General features: G+C 42.8%; 1 long non-coding RNA gene across 1 annotated transcript; it reads left to right on the plus strand.

Moving 5' to 3' along the window:
- The first annotated feature begins 3858 nt into the window (after positions 1 to 3858).
- On the plus strand, positions 3859 to 4682 carry LOC113900744. Its single transcript, XR_003513239.1, has 2 exons — positions 3859 to 3946; positions 4361 to 4682. It is a non-coding gene; the product is annotated as an uncharacterized LOC113900744 (long non-coding RNA).
- The last annotated feature ends 11208 nt before the right edge of the window (positions 4683 to 15890 follow it).

Consider the following 15890-nt stretch of genomic DNA (forward strand, 5'->3'; position numbering starts at 1 on the left):
CATCACCATAGAACATGAGACTGTGAGCCACGCGCAAGAGCGGTTCTCCTGGGTTCCCTTACCCTACTGCTCTCCACCCAGGTGCCCTTTCCCAATAAAATCTCTTGCTTTGTCAGCACATGTGTCTCCTCAGGCAATTCATTTCCAAGTGTTAGACAAAAGCCCAGTTTGGGGCCCTGGAAGGGGTCCCCCTTCCTGCAACAGTCAGAGGATAAATACATTCACATAGACTTGTCTTTATTTCCTAGAAACTAAAATGCTTTTCCAAAGACTGTGGGTGATAATTTGCTTTCAAGTTTAAAAGGCAATCAGCTCCCTAGACATCACAAAAGCCTTTGGGTGCAGGATCTAGCCCAGCAGATCTGCAGCAGGGAGCGCCCTCTGCTGGGTGGACTGCTCCCAACTCTTCCTCAATGACAATCTCTCACCTGTTCACATGAGGGATCTGGGTTTGGATCCAGGAGGTGAACAGGCCTCTATGTGTCTCTAACCTTGCCCATGACAGCATGGGCTTGTCTGAGAGGGTGGCCAGTTCCACAGAAAACGCTACACAGAGGGTGTCACAATGTTACAGTCGCCATTCCACAGAAAATGACAGCAGGAAAACAAGCTCAAACACCAACAGCACAGTCTCCAAGGTCCTGCATATCACACACTGGCTTCTGGTTTTGAGGAACTGAAACTAATAGTATCTGACAACAGAGTCAAAAGTGCAATGAACCTGCCTGCCTGAGGCCTTCCTCATCCAGTTGACTACAGTCAAGATTGGAGGCTCACAGAGGCCTGCCCCTCACCTGGAACTCATACAGCTTATACATTCAACCCTGACAAACTCTCCTTGTTGCTGGGTGGTGTGACGTGACTAGTGTGGGCTGCTATTTAGTTTTGTTTACAGGCCTCAGCCTGGTTTGCTAACATACGTGAGGCAGAGAGTGTTTTTTAAAATGAGAAATCTTATACTTTCTGTCTAAAGTAGGAGAGGAATGTTTTAAAGACTTTTTTCCTGACAGAGGATCAATTTCTAAGAGATTTTACATTTTCTGTAGATTTTAAGATAGTTGTCTATGAGATAAGTATTAATAGAGACCTTTAAAAGTTTTCTAGTAAGTTCACAAAAAAGACAAATTCTCTCTGAAATTAACCCATCTTAAAGAATATTTTGTAAAAGGAGTTTCTGAACACTTGATTTGTCATAAAAGAAAATACCACAGAATTCTCACTTTAATTCTTTTCCCCACAATTTATGTTTCCATTCTCAGGACTGAATTTATTTGTTTCTTAAGACTTCTATAAGAAACTACTAGAGATTGATGGGCTAAAACAATAGAAAGGTATTCTGTCAGGACTGAAGACCTGAGGAATGAAACCAAGTGTTGTCCAGGCCAGGGCAGCTACCCTCTGAGGTGAAGGCTCTCCTCACCTTTCTTCCCTTTCTTGGGCCCCAGGTTTTCCTTAACCATTGGCACCATAAGTCTAGTCACCGCGTCTGTCCTCACATGGTCTCTTCTCTGAATCTCTGTCTTTGTGTCCTTTCTCCTCCCTTAGAAGGCTGCTTATATTAAAGGCCCACCATAGCACAGTATAACCACACCATGATCACCAAATGATATCAATACTGGCTATTTTCTAAATAATGTCGTGTTCAGAGGTCCTCGAGTCTAAAATGTCAGTATAATTTTTAGGGGAACAGAATTCAGCCAGTAATAGTATACAAAAGCAATTCTTACTTTAATAGATGCTAAAGGACTCATATAAAACTAGTATTAATATTTCTTATAGCTTCTTCCCTTTGTTTCGTATTGGTTTGCTTTTCTTTCAGATGCTTATCTTTTGACTTCGTTCACTGCATTGTTAATTAGAGGGCTGGAATTTTCAGAACAGCAGCCTGCCTGCCGCCTGCTAGAAACCCCTATTAGTCTTGGTAGCTTCAGAAAGCAGGAAGAAAACCCAGGAGAATTTTTTTAAAAAAGACAAGATCAAAGAAAGCAAAAACTGAGAGAAGTATAAATAAATAAAAGGGTGAGTCACACTTCAGTGCACTATAGAACATATAAAATTCTTTATCTCCCTCTACACTGTGGTTTTTTTTGAGTGAGTGAGATTATTACCATAAAGTTCAGAGTTGAAAGGCAAGCATCATTTTTGCTCAGTTATCAAAATTTTATTCTTGAGTATTTCTCAAAGAATATACAGACCAAATATTATTATGGAATCTTGCAGGATATTGTATTAGTTCATTTCTCTTGATTAGGTTAGTCTGATTTTGGATTTAAATTGCCCAAAGTCTAAGAAAGCAAAGTCTACTTTTATAATTGCCAAGATTCTGTTTTCAGTACAAAAGGAATTTGACATTGTCATTATTTTTAAGGAACCGTTCAGTTCACCATGACCTGCATCAGGCTGACCCATGAGAACAGTCCTGTAGTTTTCCTATTTAATAAAAGCTGGTGTGACAGACTGACCCCCTGAGCACTGGTGGCCTGGAGCCTGATTCCATAAGAACTGGACTTAAATAAAAGCCCAGAAAGGTGACAGTGATAGACACAGGCCACCCTGAGACTTTCAAATAAAGAATCCAGTCATCGCTCTTCTCACAAACACCATCTCCTTTTGAAATGCAGGCTCATGACTGTGGCTTCCAACATACAGGCAGTGAGAACCTTAGTTTTTCACACAGAACTGACAAGAACCAGGACATCCTGCGGAAACTGGTTCTACTTAATGAGAGTTAACAGAGGAAGAGCTCTCTTTAAGCACCACTGGGAATAAAAGAAAACACGGTCATACATTTTTCATGTTGTCCCATCATCTCAAGTGAACTTTTTCTTCAAGAACTTCTTTGATTATATATATATATATACATGTACATACATACATATATATGTATATACATATGTATATATATACATACATATATATATGTGGCTTCCTGGTTGGGAAGATCCCCTGAAGAAGGAAATGGCATCCCACTCCAGTATTCTTGCGTGCGAAATCCCATGAACAGAGGAGCCTGGTGGGTGGGCTGCAGTCCTCGATGTCGCAAAGGGTTTGATACATCTCAGCAACTAAAGAAAAACAGCAACATATATACATATAGATCTATCGAGAGACAGAAAGACAGAGAGAGAGAGAGAGAAACAGAGACAAAGACAGACTCAGATAGAATCATGATAGCATATGCACTAGGTTGAAGCTGCTGGGTTTTTGATATTTCATTTGACATTTCATTTTACATAAAATTCTTACACATTTTTCCTTATCTTAAACTGAACTATCAACTTTCTGCACAAGCTATATCATTTTTCCCCTGTCAATTTCATTTGACTTAAGTGTCTTTGAAATTTAATTCACTAGGTGCCAGGAAAAGAGCAGTTCTAACACCTGATTTCCACATTCTTAAACAGGTAACCTGAGACCATAGTTATTGGACAGATCTTGAACCAGCTCAACCTTCATACTCTTGTTTGGAGAAATTTCTGAAGGTCAGTACTAGCTGTTCTATTATCTAGATCATCTGGGAAGAAAAGCAAGATGGTGGTCCCCTTCCGAATACTGACCCTGGATACACCTGTCTACATGTCAGGGTCTTCAGTGCTTTCTTAGAGCTCCAGGCCTTGTACACTGCGTCCTGCATTTTCTCAGTGAGATTCTTCTTCCTACTGTTCCAAGCAGTATAAACTTTAGCTAATGGTATTCATCTAAACACACAAGAGCTTTATTTCACTTTGCTTGAGCTTGATCCCTCCCACCCTCCTCTGGCTCTGTCTACACCGCTGCCCCCACCAGGGGATTTGCATGTGGTTCCCCAGGGAGGACCTTCCCTTACAAGTCTGAGATAAAAGCTCAGCTCTGATCTTGCTCTGACTTATCAGGACTCCTCAGTTCAAACTTCTGAACATGAGATTCCCTGCTCAGCTCCTGGGGCTCCTCCTGCTCTGGGTCCCAGGTAAGGACAGAGGGGGCATGAGAAGAGGATGGGGGCCTCAGTTCTGGGGGCATCTCCACTCTCCATGTGCATTCTATCTGTGTGTTCGATGTGTATGGCTTGTCATGCAGACGAACATAGGATGTTTAGATCTGAGAGAGTGAGGAAAGTTCCAGAAGGAAGAAGGACCTGTACTCTGGTCAGGACGGTGACAGAGGAAGTGGGGATGATGTAAGGGATGTTTAGTGGCTTCTGTACACTTCACGGATGTCAGGTTCATTGTCGTGATTGTACATTGTTTTGTATGGATGAAAGGTATTGATAATGAGAGGAAAAAGAAGTAGTATTTTAGCTAACATAAATAAGAAATTGGAAATGATAATTAGAGCTCATAATATTTGCATGTAACTTGATAATTTTCTATCATTTCTTTAGGATCCAGTGGGGATGTTGTGCTGACCCAGACTCCCCTCTCCCTGTCTATCATCCCTGGAGAGACGGTCTCCATCTCCTGCAAGTCTACTCAGAGTCTGAAATATAGTGATGGAAAAACCTATTTGTACTGGCTTCAACATAAACCAGGCCAATCACCACAGCTTTTGATCTATTATGTTTCCAGCCGTTACACTGGGGTCCCAGACAGGTTCACTGGCAGTGGGTCAGAGACAGATTTCACACTTACAATCAACAGTGTGCAGGCTGAGGATGTTGGAGTCTATTACTGTTTTCAAGCTACACATGATCCTCCCACAGTGATTCAGCCCTGAACACAAACCTCCCTGCCTGGGTGGTGCAGCTGCTCAAAGTGCAGCTTCTCTGGGGAACTAACAGCGGATGCTCTGAGTCTGTATAAGACGTGGCAGTCTCAGGGGAAGAGGTTGCAGTGAGGGCTCTGGATCATGAGTGTCTTAGCTATTCTTCAGGCACCACATGTTAAGGTCCCATGAGCTGCACAGCCTGGTCCTGGCAGAAGCAGCATGGACTGTAGGGGTCCTGTGTCCTATAGCAGCCAGTTCTGTGAAAGGAGGGCTGAGTGAAAGGTCAGGGATTTCTTCTCACCTAGGTTACCATTGTCTCATTGGGTTGAAATGGAGGAAAGCTCAGGGAAAGGAACATAACAATGGTATTTACTCCCATCTGAGACAAAAAGGATGAAACCATGCATTCTTGTTCAGCATTTGACTTGTATTTAATAGTTGTATATATTTGGAGATTTATTGAACCGTTTCCCCTTGGTTTGAATGCATGATAAGTCACTTCAGTTGTATCTGACTCTTTGCAACACCATGGACTGTAGACTGCCATGCTCCTCTGTCCATGGGACTTCCCAGACAAGAATACTGGAGTAGGTTGCCATTTCCTTCTCCAGGGGATCTTCTTGACCCAGGGATCGAACCCACATCTCTTATATTTCCCCATTGGCAGGGGGGTTCTTTACCACTAATGTGATCAGGAAAGCCCTTTCCCCTTGGTTTATTGATCAGTAATGAAGGAAATTAAAAGATTTTCTTTTCTTTAGCAATAAAAATGCTAAAACTTGTTATAAGAATTAACTAGATGAATACATACAAAATAGTTATCATATGATTGTGAGTAGTAGTGTGAGTTGCTCAGTCATGGCTTTGCAATCCCATGGACTGTAGCCTGCCTGGGTCCTCTATCCATGGAATTCTCCAGGTTTTCACTCAGTAAATACTTGTTGCCATTGTCAGTTTGCTTCATCTCTTCAACTTAGAGAGATAGGGTCTTTTGCACAGTATCTGAACTTCAAATTATTCCTTAGATTCTCTTTATCTTTGGTAACTCCAACTTTGTTAAGTGGTGGAGTATTGTATTTTCTATAACCTACCAAGAAGTGTATAAATTTTGGGAAATAAAAGAAGGGCTACAGCCCACCATTTATCAAGGCAAGAATACTGGAGCAGGTTGCCATTCCCTTCTTGAGAGGATCTTCCTGACCAAGGGATTGAACCTGATCTCCTGCATTGGCAATGGCAAGCGGAGTCTTTATATAGACATCAGAGGGGCTCCAGATAACAAGGAGTCTGACTCCATTGTTAATATGGGATCATATTAACACCTCTCAGCCTGTTCTCCAACATCCACTTTGCCCTATATCTGTCCAACAACCACAGAGACACTCAAAACTCACAAACCCAAGTCCACACAAGGTGAATTTACCAAGTCCCTCCACAACCCTATTAAGAGCCCAAACTTCCGCCTCTTTCAACCCAGCCTGCTCCAGCTAGTGCTCACCTTACTCCACCTGGAATTTGCTTATGTAAGTGATAATCTTTCTCTCAAATTATATAGGTATGTGGGCTGTCTGGAGACTCAAGAAAATTCTTAATAATTAATTCTATCTCATGTACAGGGAGTACAAAGAGAGAAGGTACTTGAAAAGTTGAGAAGTAGTGAAGCCCGGAGAAGGAAATGGCGACCCACTCCAGTGTTCGTTCCTGCCTGGAGAATCCCAGGGGCGGGGAAGTCTTGTGGGCTGCCGTCTATGGGGTCACACAGAGTCAGACACAATTGAAACGACTTAGCAGCAGCAGCAGCAGTAGCAATGAAGCCTAGGGAAGTGAGCCCTATTCCTCTTTAATGACACTTAAACATTTTTGCCATCTCACTAAGGAATCCTCAAAGCTTAAAATTTTTAAGGAAAAAAAAAAAAAAAAAGAGAGATATGGTAGAGGCCTGAAAGCCAAGCACAGCTTTCAGTAATATCCTTGGTCAGAGATAAAAATAAGTCTCCAAGGGCACCAGAGAAAGTTGGATCCTGATTAGAACAAAGCCTTCAGGCAGAATGGGGGAAGGGCCACACCTGGGAGAGGAGATGAACCAGCAACAGCAAGGAATCACCAGGCTGAGGACCAGCCTCAAATTCATGTCTCCCTGATTGGATGAAAGTGATCAACAGCTAGCATTTTGCCATTCAAAAGTAAATCAATTCTAACTGACAGAAATCATTCAAGGGTCTAAAATCATCTCTAACATTTTTATGGACCTAACAGAAGCAGAAGGTATTATGAAGAGATGGCAAGAATACACAGAAGAATTGTACAAAAAAGATCTTCACGACCAAGATAATCACGATGGTGTGATCACTCACTTAGAGCCAGACATCCTGGAATGTGAAGTCAATTGGGCCTTAGAAGGCATCACTACGAACAAAGCTAGTGGAGGTGATGGAATTCCAGTTGAGCTATTCCAAATCCTGAAAGATGATGCTGTGAAAGTGCTGCACTCAATATGCCAGCAACTTTTGGAAAACTCAGCAGTGGCCACAGGACTGGAAAAGGTCAGTTTTCATTCCAGTCCCAAAGAAAGGCAATGCCAAAGAATGCTCAAACTACTGTACAATTGCATTCATCTCACATGCTAGTAAAGTAATGCTCAAAATTCTCCAAGCCAGGCTTCAGCAATACATGAACCGTGAACTTCCTGATGTTCAAGCTGGTTTTAGAAAAGGCAGAGGAACCAGAGATCAATTGCCAACATCCGCTATATCATCGAAAAAGCAACAGAGTTCCCGAAAAACATCTATTTCTGCCTTATTGACTATGCCAAAGCCTTTGACTGTGTGGATCACAATCAACTGTGGAAAATTCTGAAAGAGATGGGAATACCAGATCACCTGATCTGCCTCTTGAGAAATCTGTATGCAGGTCAGGAAGCAAAAGTTAGAACTGGACATGGAACAACAGACTGGTTCCAAATAGGAAAAGGAGTACGTCAAGGCTATATATTGTCATCCTGCTTATTTAACTTATATGCAGAGTACATCATGAGAAACGCTGGACTGGAAGAAACACAAGCTGGAATCAAGATTGCCGGGAGAAATATCAATAACCTCAGATATGCAGATGACACCACCCTTATGGCAGAAAGTGAAGAGGAACTAAAAAGCCTCTTGATGAAAGTGAAAGAGGAGAGTGAAAAAGTTGGCTTAAAGCTCAACATTCAGAAATCGAAGATCGTGGCATCCGGTCCCATCACTTCATGGGAAATACATGGGGAAATACAGTGTCAGACTTTATTTTTGGGGGCTCCAAAATCACTGCAGATGGTGACTGCAGCCATGAAATTAAAAGACGCTTACTCCTTGGAAGGAAAGTTATGACCAACCTAGATAGCATATTCAAAAGCAGAGACATTACTTTGCCAACAAAGGTTCGTCTAGTCAAGGCTATGGTTTTTCCTGTGGTCATGTATGGATGTGAGAGTTGGACTGTGAAGAAGGCTGAGCGCCGAAGAATTGATGCTTTTGAACTGTGGTGTTGGAGAAGACTCTTGAGAGTCCCTTGGACTGCAAGGAGATCCAACCAGTCTATTCTGAAGGAGATCAGCCCTGGGATTTCTTTGGAAGGAATGATGCTAAAGCTGAAACTCCAGTACTTTGGCCACCTCATGCGAAGAGTTGACTCATTGGAAAAGACTCTGATTCTGGGAGGGAATGGGGGCAGGAGGAGAAGGGGATGACAGAGGATGAGATGGCTGGATGGCATCACTGACTCGATGGACGGGAGTCTGGGTGAACTCCGGGGGTTGGTGATAGACAGGGAGGCCTGGCATGCTGCGATTCATGGGGTCGCAAAGAGTCAGACATGACTGAGCTACTGAACTGAACTGAACTGAACATTTTTAGGGTACATATGTATGTTAATCTACATAAACATTAAGTGTGTACATTACAGTCTCACTTTCATTAAAACACGGAGGCATACATTATCAAGAGGGAAAAATACTCAGTTTCAGAGAAGGCAATGAACACAGGTGGAATATAATGGACATCAAGACAGAGCCAGAGGATTCGTAGCTATGAGGGGAATTACTTATTATATGCTTATCATATATGTGACAAGATGTAGAATATTTTCATGCACCATAAACTTTTAAAAATGACCAGGAAGAATTAAGTGCCTACATTAACAAGAGACTTGACTGAGCTTCTTCCAGTGCTTTGTTGTTTGGGGTCTAGTCAGCAGTATACACTCTGCAAAATGTTCACATATTACCAGCTTATAATTACATCATGCCCATGTCCTTAGGTTTATCTACATCCTAGGGATATTTTAGTCATTGCTTAGGTTATAGGTACTTAAAACTATAGAAAATTTATACACAGAACTACATTCATTAAAAAAAAAAAAAAACACCTGAATAAGCAACATCATTTTTTTCCTTCATAACTCCTGTTCCATGTTTTCACTCACACTAAGTTCCTTCCTTTCCCAGTTTCCCGTAGGGCTGCTTGCTGACTCCATCTCTCCCTCTGGCCTGTGGCCATGGAGGGAGCGCCGCCATCTCCTGAAGGCCATCTCTTCTCATCCACAGTAATGGACACACCTGCCCGCCATGCTTCCAGCACAAACCACACACTCGCCTCAACCACTGATCATAGAAGGTCACCAGGCTCCTGAGGTCCCAGTCTGGCTCAGTGACTGTGGGTCTGGATGGATTTAACACTCACACTCACCAGGGTGGGGTCCCTACATGTGACTTCTGTGCACAGAACCCTCACTTGGACCACACGTGTCATGGCCCTAAGCACACTCTTCCCCTGTGGGCTCAGCCCTTGTGCTCAGCTAAGCAGCTGCTTCCTCCAGGGAATCGGGGTCAGAGCAGCTGCTCCTCTCAGTGGAGGACAAACTGGGGGAGGAGGAAATGGTGGGGAGCCCTGGAAGGAGGTGGCAACATCCTCAGGTCCAGAGCCCAGGAGTCCCTGTCATCACCTCCCCAAGGGTCTGGACCTCTGGCTGAGATGCTCACAGATGGCTCCATGCTGACTCTCCCTCAGCTCTCAGCATCACTGACTGTGAAGGACCCACCACCTGCTCTCCAGTCCTGTGGAGCACAGACCTTCCCCACACTGATTTACCTGCCAGACTCAGACACTTGCTCATAGACAGAGTTGGGGCCCCAGGGAGGGACTGGTCAGTGATTCTGAGAAAACTGTCTTTCCCTCAGTCTCTCTGGCAGAAAATCCTAGTCTAGAGAATCTTAATCATCCTGATGTATATTCTCTTAAAAATCTGGAAATTATCCTCATATTAGAGACAGAATACTATGATGAAATTTGAACTTCATGTGAGTATAATGTAGTCACAACTTCTAAGTTTATTCAACTAAATCAGTTCTAGAATTTCCTGGCTTTGAATCATACTCATGACTTTCTTCTGCTTCATGCATCTCAGCTCCTGCTTCTGTCCTAGACTACATGACCTCAGGTTTCCCTGAAGGTAGATATCTTCTCCTCTAACTCTCAGAATCCCCGTGTTCTTGGTTGGAGTAGTTAGTGGTTTTCAAAGTGCAAGAGTCAGGCATCTGTAGGGTATGACGTATTTTATATTTTTATCCAGATGGTGATATATGTAAACCTTCATGTGTTGTATACTTAACATATTTGCCTGTTCTTCCTTATGTTTTTTAATATCACAATGAAAATGAAAAAGAACAAATCCAGAGTCTTTAAACAAATATTTAAACAAGAATAAAAATTAGCACATAGAGAGGGAAACTCAGCATTCTTAAAGAGAAGTGTAATATGATGCATGAATATGAGAGTTGGATCATAAAGAAGGCTGAGCGCTGAAGAATTCATGCTTTTGAACTGTGGTTCTGGAGAAGACTCTTGAGAGTCCTTTGGATAGCAAGGAGATCAAACCAGTCAATCTCCCCCCTCCCCAATTATTTATTTATTTATTTTACTTTACAGTATTGTATTGGTTTTGCCATACATTGATTTGAATCTGCCATGGGTGTGTGTGTGTTTTCCATCCTGAACCCCAGTTCCACCTCCCTCCCGATCCCATCCCTCTGGGTCATCCCAGTGCACCAGCCGTGAGCATCCTCTATCATGCATTGAACCTGGACTGGCGATTGGTTTCACAAATGATAATTACATGTTTCAATGCCATTCTCCCATATCATCCCTCCCTTGCCCTCTCCCACAGAGTCCAAAAGAATGTTCTATACATCTGTGTCTCTTTTGCTGTCTCACATACAGGGTTATTGTTACCATCTTTCTAAATTCCATATATATATATGCATTAGTATACTGTATTAGTGTTTTTCTTTCTGGCTTACTTCACTGTATAATAGGCTCCAGTTTCATCTACCTCATTAGAACTGATTCAAATGTATTCTTTTTAATGGCTGAGTACTATTCCATTGCGTATATGTACCAGGACTTTCTTATCCATTCATCTGCTGATGGACATCTAGGTTGCTTTCATGTCCTGGCTATTATAAACAGTGCTGCGCTGAACACTGGGGTACACACATCTCTTTCAATTCTGCAAACCAGTCGATCTTAAGGGAAATCAACTCTGAGTATTTGGAAGGATTGGTGCTGAAGTTTAAGCTCTAGTACCTTGGCCACCTGATGCAAAGAGCCAGCTCATTGGAAAGAACCTGATGCTGGGAAAGACTGAGGGCAGGAGGACAAGGAGTCGACAGATGGTTGGATGGCATCATTGACCCAATGTACATGAGTCTAAGCAAGCTCCAAGAGATTGTGAAGGACAGGGAAGCCCAGCTTGCTGCAGTTCATGGGCTTGCAGAGTCAGACGCCATTTAGTAACTGAACCACAATAACATGAATTCAAAAGTTCTAAGAAACTAGAGAACCAGGAGGGAAAATGGAAGGACACATTTAACTGTGTGCTTTTTACCCTTGCAAAGCATGAATTTCATCTGTAATGAAGTTGAAGGTCTTTCTTCCACACATAAACATTTTCTCTTCCTTTGCTCCCCCTTGGGCTCTGTGCACATTGCTGCCCCCAACAGGGCATTTGCATGTTGTTCCCCAGGGAGGACCTTCCCTTACAAGTCTGAGATAGAAGCTCAGCTCTGGTCTTGCTCTGACTTACCAGGACTCCTCAGTTCACACTTCTGAACATGAGGTTCCCTGTCAGCTCCTGGGCTCCTCCTGCTCTGGGTCCCAGATGAGGATGGAGGGGGGGATGAGAAGGAGGATGCAGAGAGTGGTGAGCTCTGGGGCAGCACTGCTTTTCATGTGTCTTTGTCCCCATGTTAGATGCACACCTTGCTCTCTGTAAAGGCCATGTGATGTTTAACGATATCAGAATGAGGATAAATACAGAGGAGGTAAGTAGGTATTCCCTGTTAAATACTGTGAGATACAAAGTGTGGGCAAGTGTGCATGACTCTTAGAGACCTTTTACATTGTGAACCTTGGATTATTTTGAAACTGGAAATTTTGGGTATTAATCAGGATTAAAAAATAACTTAGCTTGAAATAAGCAATAGAAAAATTCAGAAAATGCCTCTTCAAATTTGTCTGAAATATTGTGCATTTCTCTATTTATTTGAGGATCCACTGGGGCTATTATGCAGAACCAACTATACGCTCCCTGTCTGTCATCCCTGGAGAGACTGCCTTCATCTCCTGCAGAGCCAGTCAGAGCATTCAATATAGATAGGGAGACAATTTTTTTGCACTGGTATGTGCAGAAGCCCAGCCAGTCTCCACAGCTCCTGATTTATAGGGCTTCTAACTGGGAGTCTTGGGTCCCAGACAGGTTCACAAGCAGTGGGTTGCGAACAGATTTCATCCTCATAATCAGCAGGGTGGAGGCTAAGGATGCTGGAGTTTATTACTGCCAGCAGAGTTTACAAGCACCTCCTACAGTGGTACAACCCCAAACATAAACCTCTCTCTCCTGGTGGCCCAGTTGCTCACATGTGTTCATGGAGGGCATGAGACTCTGAGTCTGTGTAGGAGGAAGATGCTGGAGAACCATGGGAACAGAACGTATCTGAGGGCTCAGGAAGGTAATGAAGTCTCTCTGCTCAACTTCAGACAACATAGGTTAAGGCCCCATGTGGGTACTTGAATGACAGCACCAGCAGGAGAAGGGACAGTTTAAATGTGCTCTGAGCAAATGGACCTGAGGAAGGGGAGGCGAATGAGAGGTCATCCTACTTCTCCCACTTGGTACAGTGACGTGTAGAATCAATACAGTCAGTATATCAGGGGACAAGTGAGGTGAGTTTATAGCAAAACAAGTTCAATACCTGTTAGCAGTTCACACTTTATAATATATTATTCAGTTCAGTTCAGTTCAGTTGTTCAGTTGTGTCCAACTCTTTGCAACGTAGCCACCAACGCTAGTAGTTTAGCTTGTGCATGTATGCTCAGTAACATCAGTCATGTCCAACTCTTGTGATCCTATAGGCTGTAGCCCACCAGACTCCTCTGTCCGTGGGATTCATCAGGCAAGAATACTGGAGTGGGTTACCATGCCTTCTTCCGCAATCTTCCTGACCGAGGGGTAGATCCTGAATCTCCTACATTGAAGCTGATTTCTTTACTGACTGAGCCACCAGGGAAGCCCAGAAGTTTAGTTTATACCAAGGCAAATGATTTGACTGCATCTTGAAACATTATTGTCTCTTTCAAACAAAGAGGTTTTGTATGTTTAGGTTGATTGTGACCAGCAATTATTTGGTATATATTTATAATAGAATAAACAAATTGTCCTCCTTATAAAATAATAAATTATTTGCGGGGAATTACCTGAAATAATAGATTTCTATACATTCTAATAACTGGTTTTATAATTCTCATAGGCTGTGGGGATACCAGAACAGAGAGACAACTTGTGGGATCATGGTGTTTCTGATTGACTAGGATAAAGGTATGAAATGTAAGTAACATCTGCACGAGGAAGTTTCCAGCAATTTATCATACACTATAGTTCTTCCTTAATCTTATACCTTCTTGTCTTCTCCAGAGAGTGCAAATGTTATCCTATTTAATATTCAACCTATGTACTTATTTTTAATATCTGATTCTTATTCTCTCCTTGGTCTGGTAACTGTTTTAAAGAAGCCAACATGCAAATTTCTGGAAGCACCAAAAGATGGGGTCAGCTAATGCTTGAGAGAGCATTTGGACTTCAGTCCTTGTCTTGGTCAAAGTGACTAGGTAGACACGAACTTCATGGCAGAGAAAAATCACTCTCACTCATGAAGGCAATGTATTTTTATTTTCAGATGAGGAATGGCCACAAAATACTTTATTCATCCCTTGTGTCTTTCCTGTTCAGATCTTTCATTTGAGTTAATGGGAGATGAAAAGAAATGGCTACAAAGAATTCAGTTGATTTTAGATATCAGTTTAAGTGATTTAACTTGATTTTTTCCCCTACAATATTTGAATATCCATTCTGTAATAGGATTTGTAAACTCCTGAAATCATGAATAGGTTAAAAAAAAAAAGCATTAAATTTGAGAACTCTCAGCTTATAGCTTGCTTTTTTTCAGGTACACCTGCTTCTCTGGATGAAAAATTGGAGAAAATTATTTCCTTTGCAATCTTGGTATACCATACAAATTCTCATTCAAAGGAAGCTTCAACTAAAACTTAAGGGACTAGAATCTGTGATTTGTTGCCTTTCATGCATTGGAGAAGGAAACGGCAACCCACTCCAGTGTTCTTGCCTGGAGAATCTCGGGGACGGGGGAGCCAGGTGGGCTGCCGTCTCTGGGGTCGCACAGAGTCGGACACGACTGAAGCAACTTAGCAGCAGCAGCAGCCTAAAATCTTCTGGTGTTCTCCACTCCCCATTCTCAAATGAACTAGACATTCTAGAGGTCAAAGGAAAAAAACACATGTAGACAGTGGAAAAATATTAAACATTCAGAGAATCTGTGATTTTGTAGGAGAATATATTTTGAGTACAAGGGTGAGTTTTGAGTGAAGATCCCAGAGGACATGAAGAGCTTATATGGCAGAGAAAGCTTGGGCGGGCAATGCAATGAAATTATTGTCTTACTTTGTCCAGTTCGTCTACGGGTGAGTGGGAAACAGCGCAGAGTAAAACTATTACAGACAAAGGCTCCATCTCCAGCACACGATTTCCTCTCTCATCGTATTGGTCAGTTGTGTAGATCGACAGAATTTTTTACTTATTTTAAGAGAAAGGAAACAAAAGTGAGTCAAACATTCAGATACCGATTCTCTCATGACCGTGAAAAGTAAGGTCTTAATGATGCAAAACAGATGGACATGGCATCAAACCTGTTTCACCTGTGTTTTGAGAAACCTTATACAGTCATGTTAGGGGAAGCACACTGACTGAAACTGCCTACCGTGGCTAGGCACCATGGTAACCATTTGCATGAGTTGTTTTATGACAGGAGATCCCGATAAGAAATACGGAACTAATAAGCCACCATCAACCGAAAGAGTTCGGGAAAAGTCGAAAGGAGACACCGCGTGTCTGTCCACTTCCCACAATCCCTCTCGCTAGAATCCATCTTGGCTGAGCAATGCCTGTGCCACCAGGAAAGACCCTGAATTACAATGATTGGCCAATACCCCCCCGGAAACTAATCCCATCACCATAAAACCTGAGACTGGGAGCCACGCGGAAGAGCAGTTCCCCTGGGTTCCCTTACCCTACTGCTCTCCACCCAGGTGCCCTTTCCCAATAAAATCTCTTGCTTTGTCAGCACATGTGTCTCCTCAGACAATTCATTTCCAAGTGTTAGACAAAAGCCCAGTTTGGGGCCCTGGAAGGGGTCCCCTTCCTGCAACATTCAGAGAATAAATACATTCACATGGACTTTTCTTTGCTTCCTAGAAACTAAATTGCTTTTCCAAAGACTGTGGGTGACAATTTGCTTTCAAGTTTGAAAGGCAATCAGCTCCCGGGACACCACAAAAGCCTTTGGGTGCAGGATCTAGCCCAGCAGATCTGCAGCAGGGAGCGCCCTCTGCTGGGTGGACTGCTCTCAACTCTTCCTCAATGACAATCTCTCACCTGTTCACATGAGGGATCTGGGTTTGGATCCAGGAGGTGAACAGGCCTCTGTGTGTCTCTACCTTGCCCATGGCAGCATGGGCTTGTCTGAGAGGGTGGCCAGGTCTGCAGAAAACCCTACTCAGAGGGTGTCACAATGTTACAGTCGCCATTCCACAGAAAATGACAGC

Source organism: Bos indicus x Bos taurus, chromosome 11 (genome assembly GCF_003369695.1).
Source record: "Bos indicus x Bos taurus breed Angus x Brahman F1 hybrid chromosome 11, Bos_hybrid_MaternalHap_v2.0, whole genome shotgun sequence".
Taxonomy (NCBI): domain Eukaryota; kingdom Metazoa; phylum Chordata; class Mammalia; order Artiodactyla; family Bovidae; genus Bos; species Bos indicus x Bos taurus.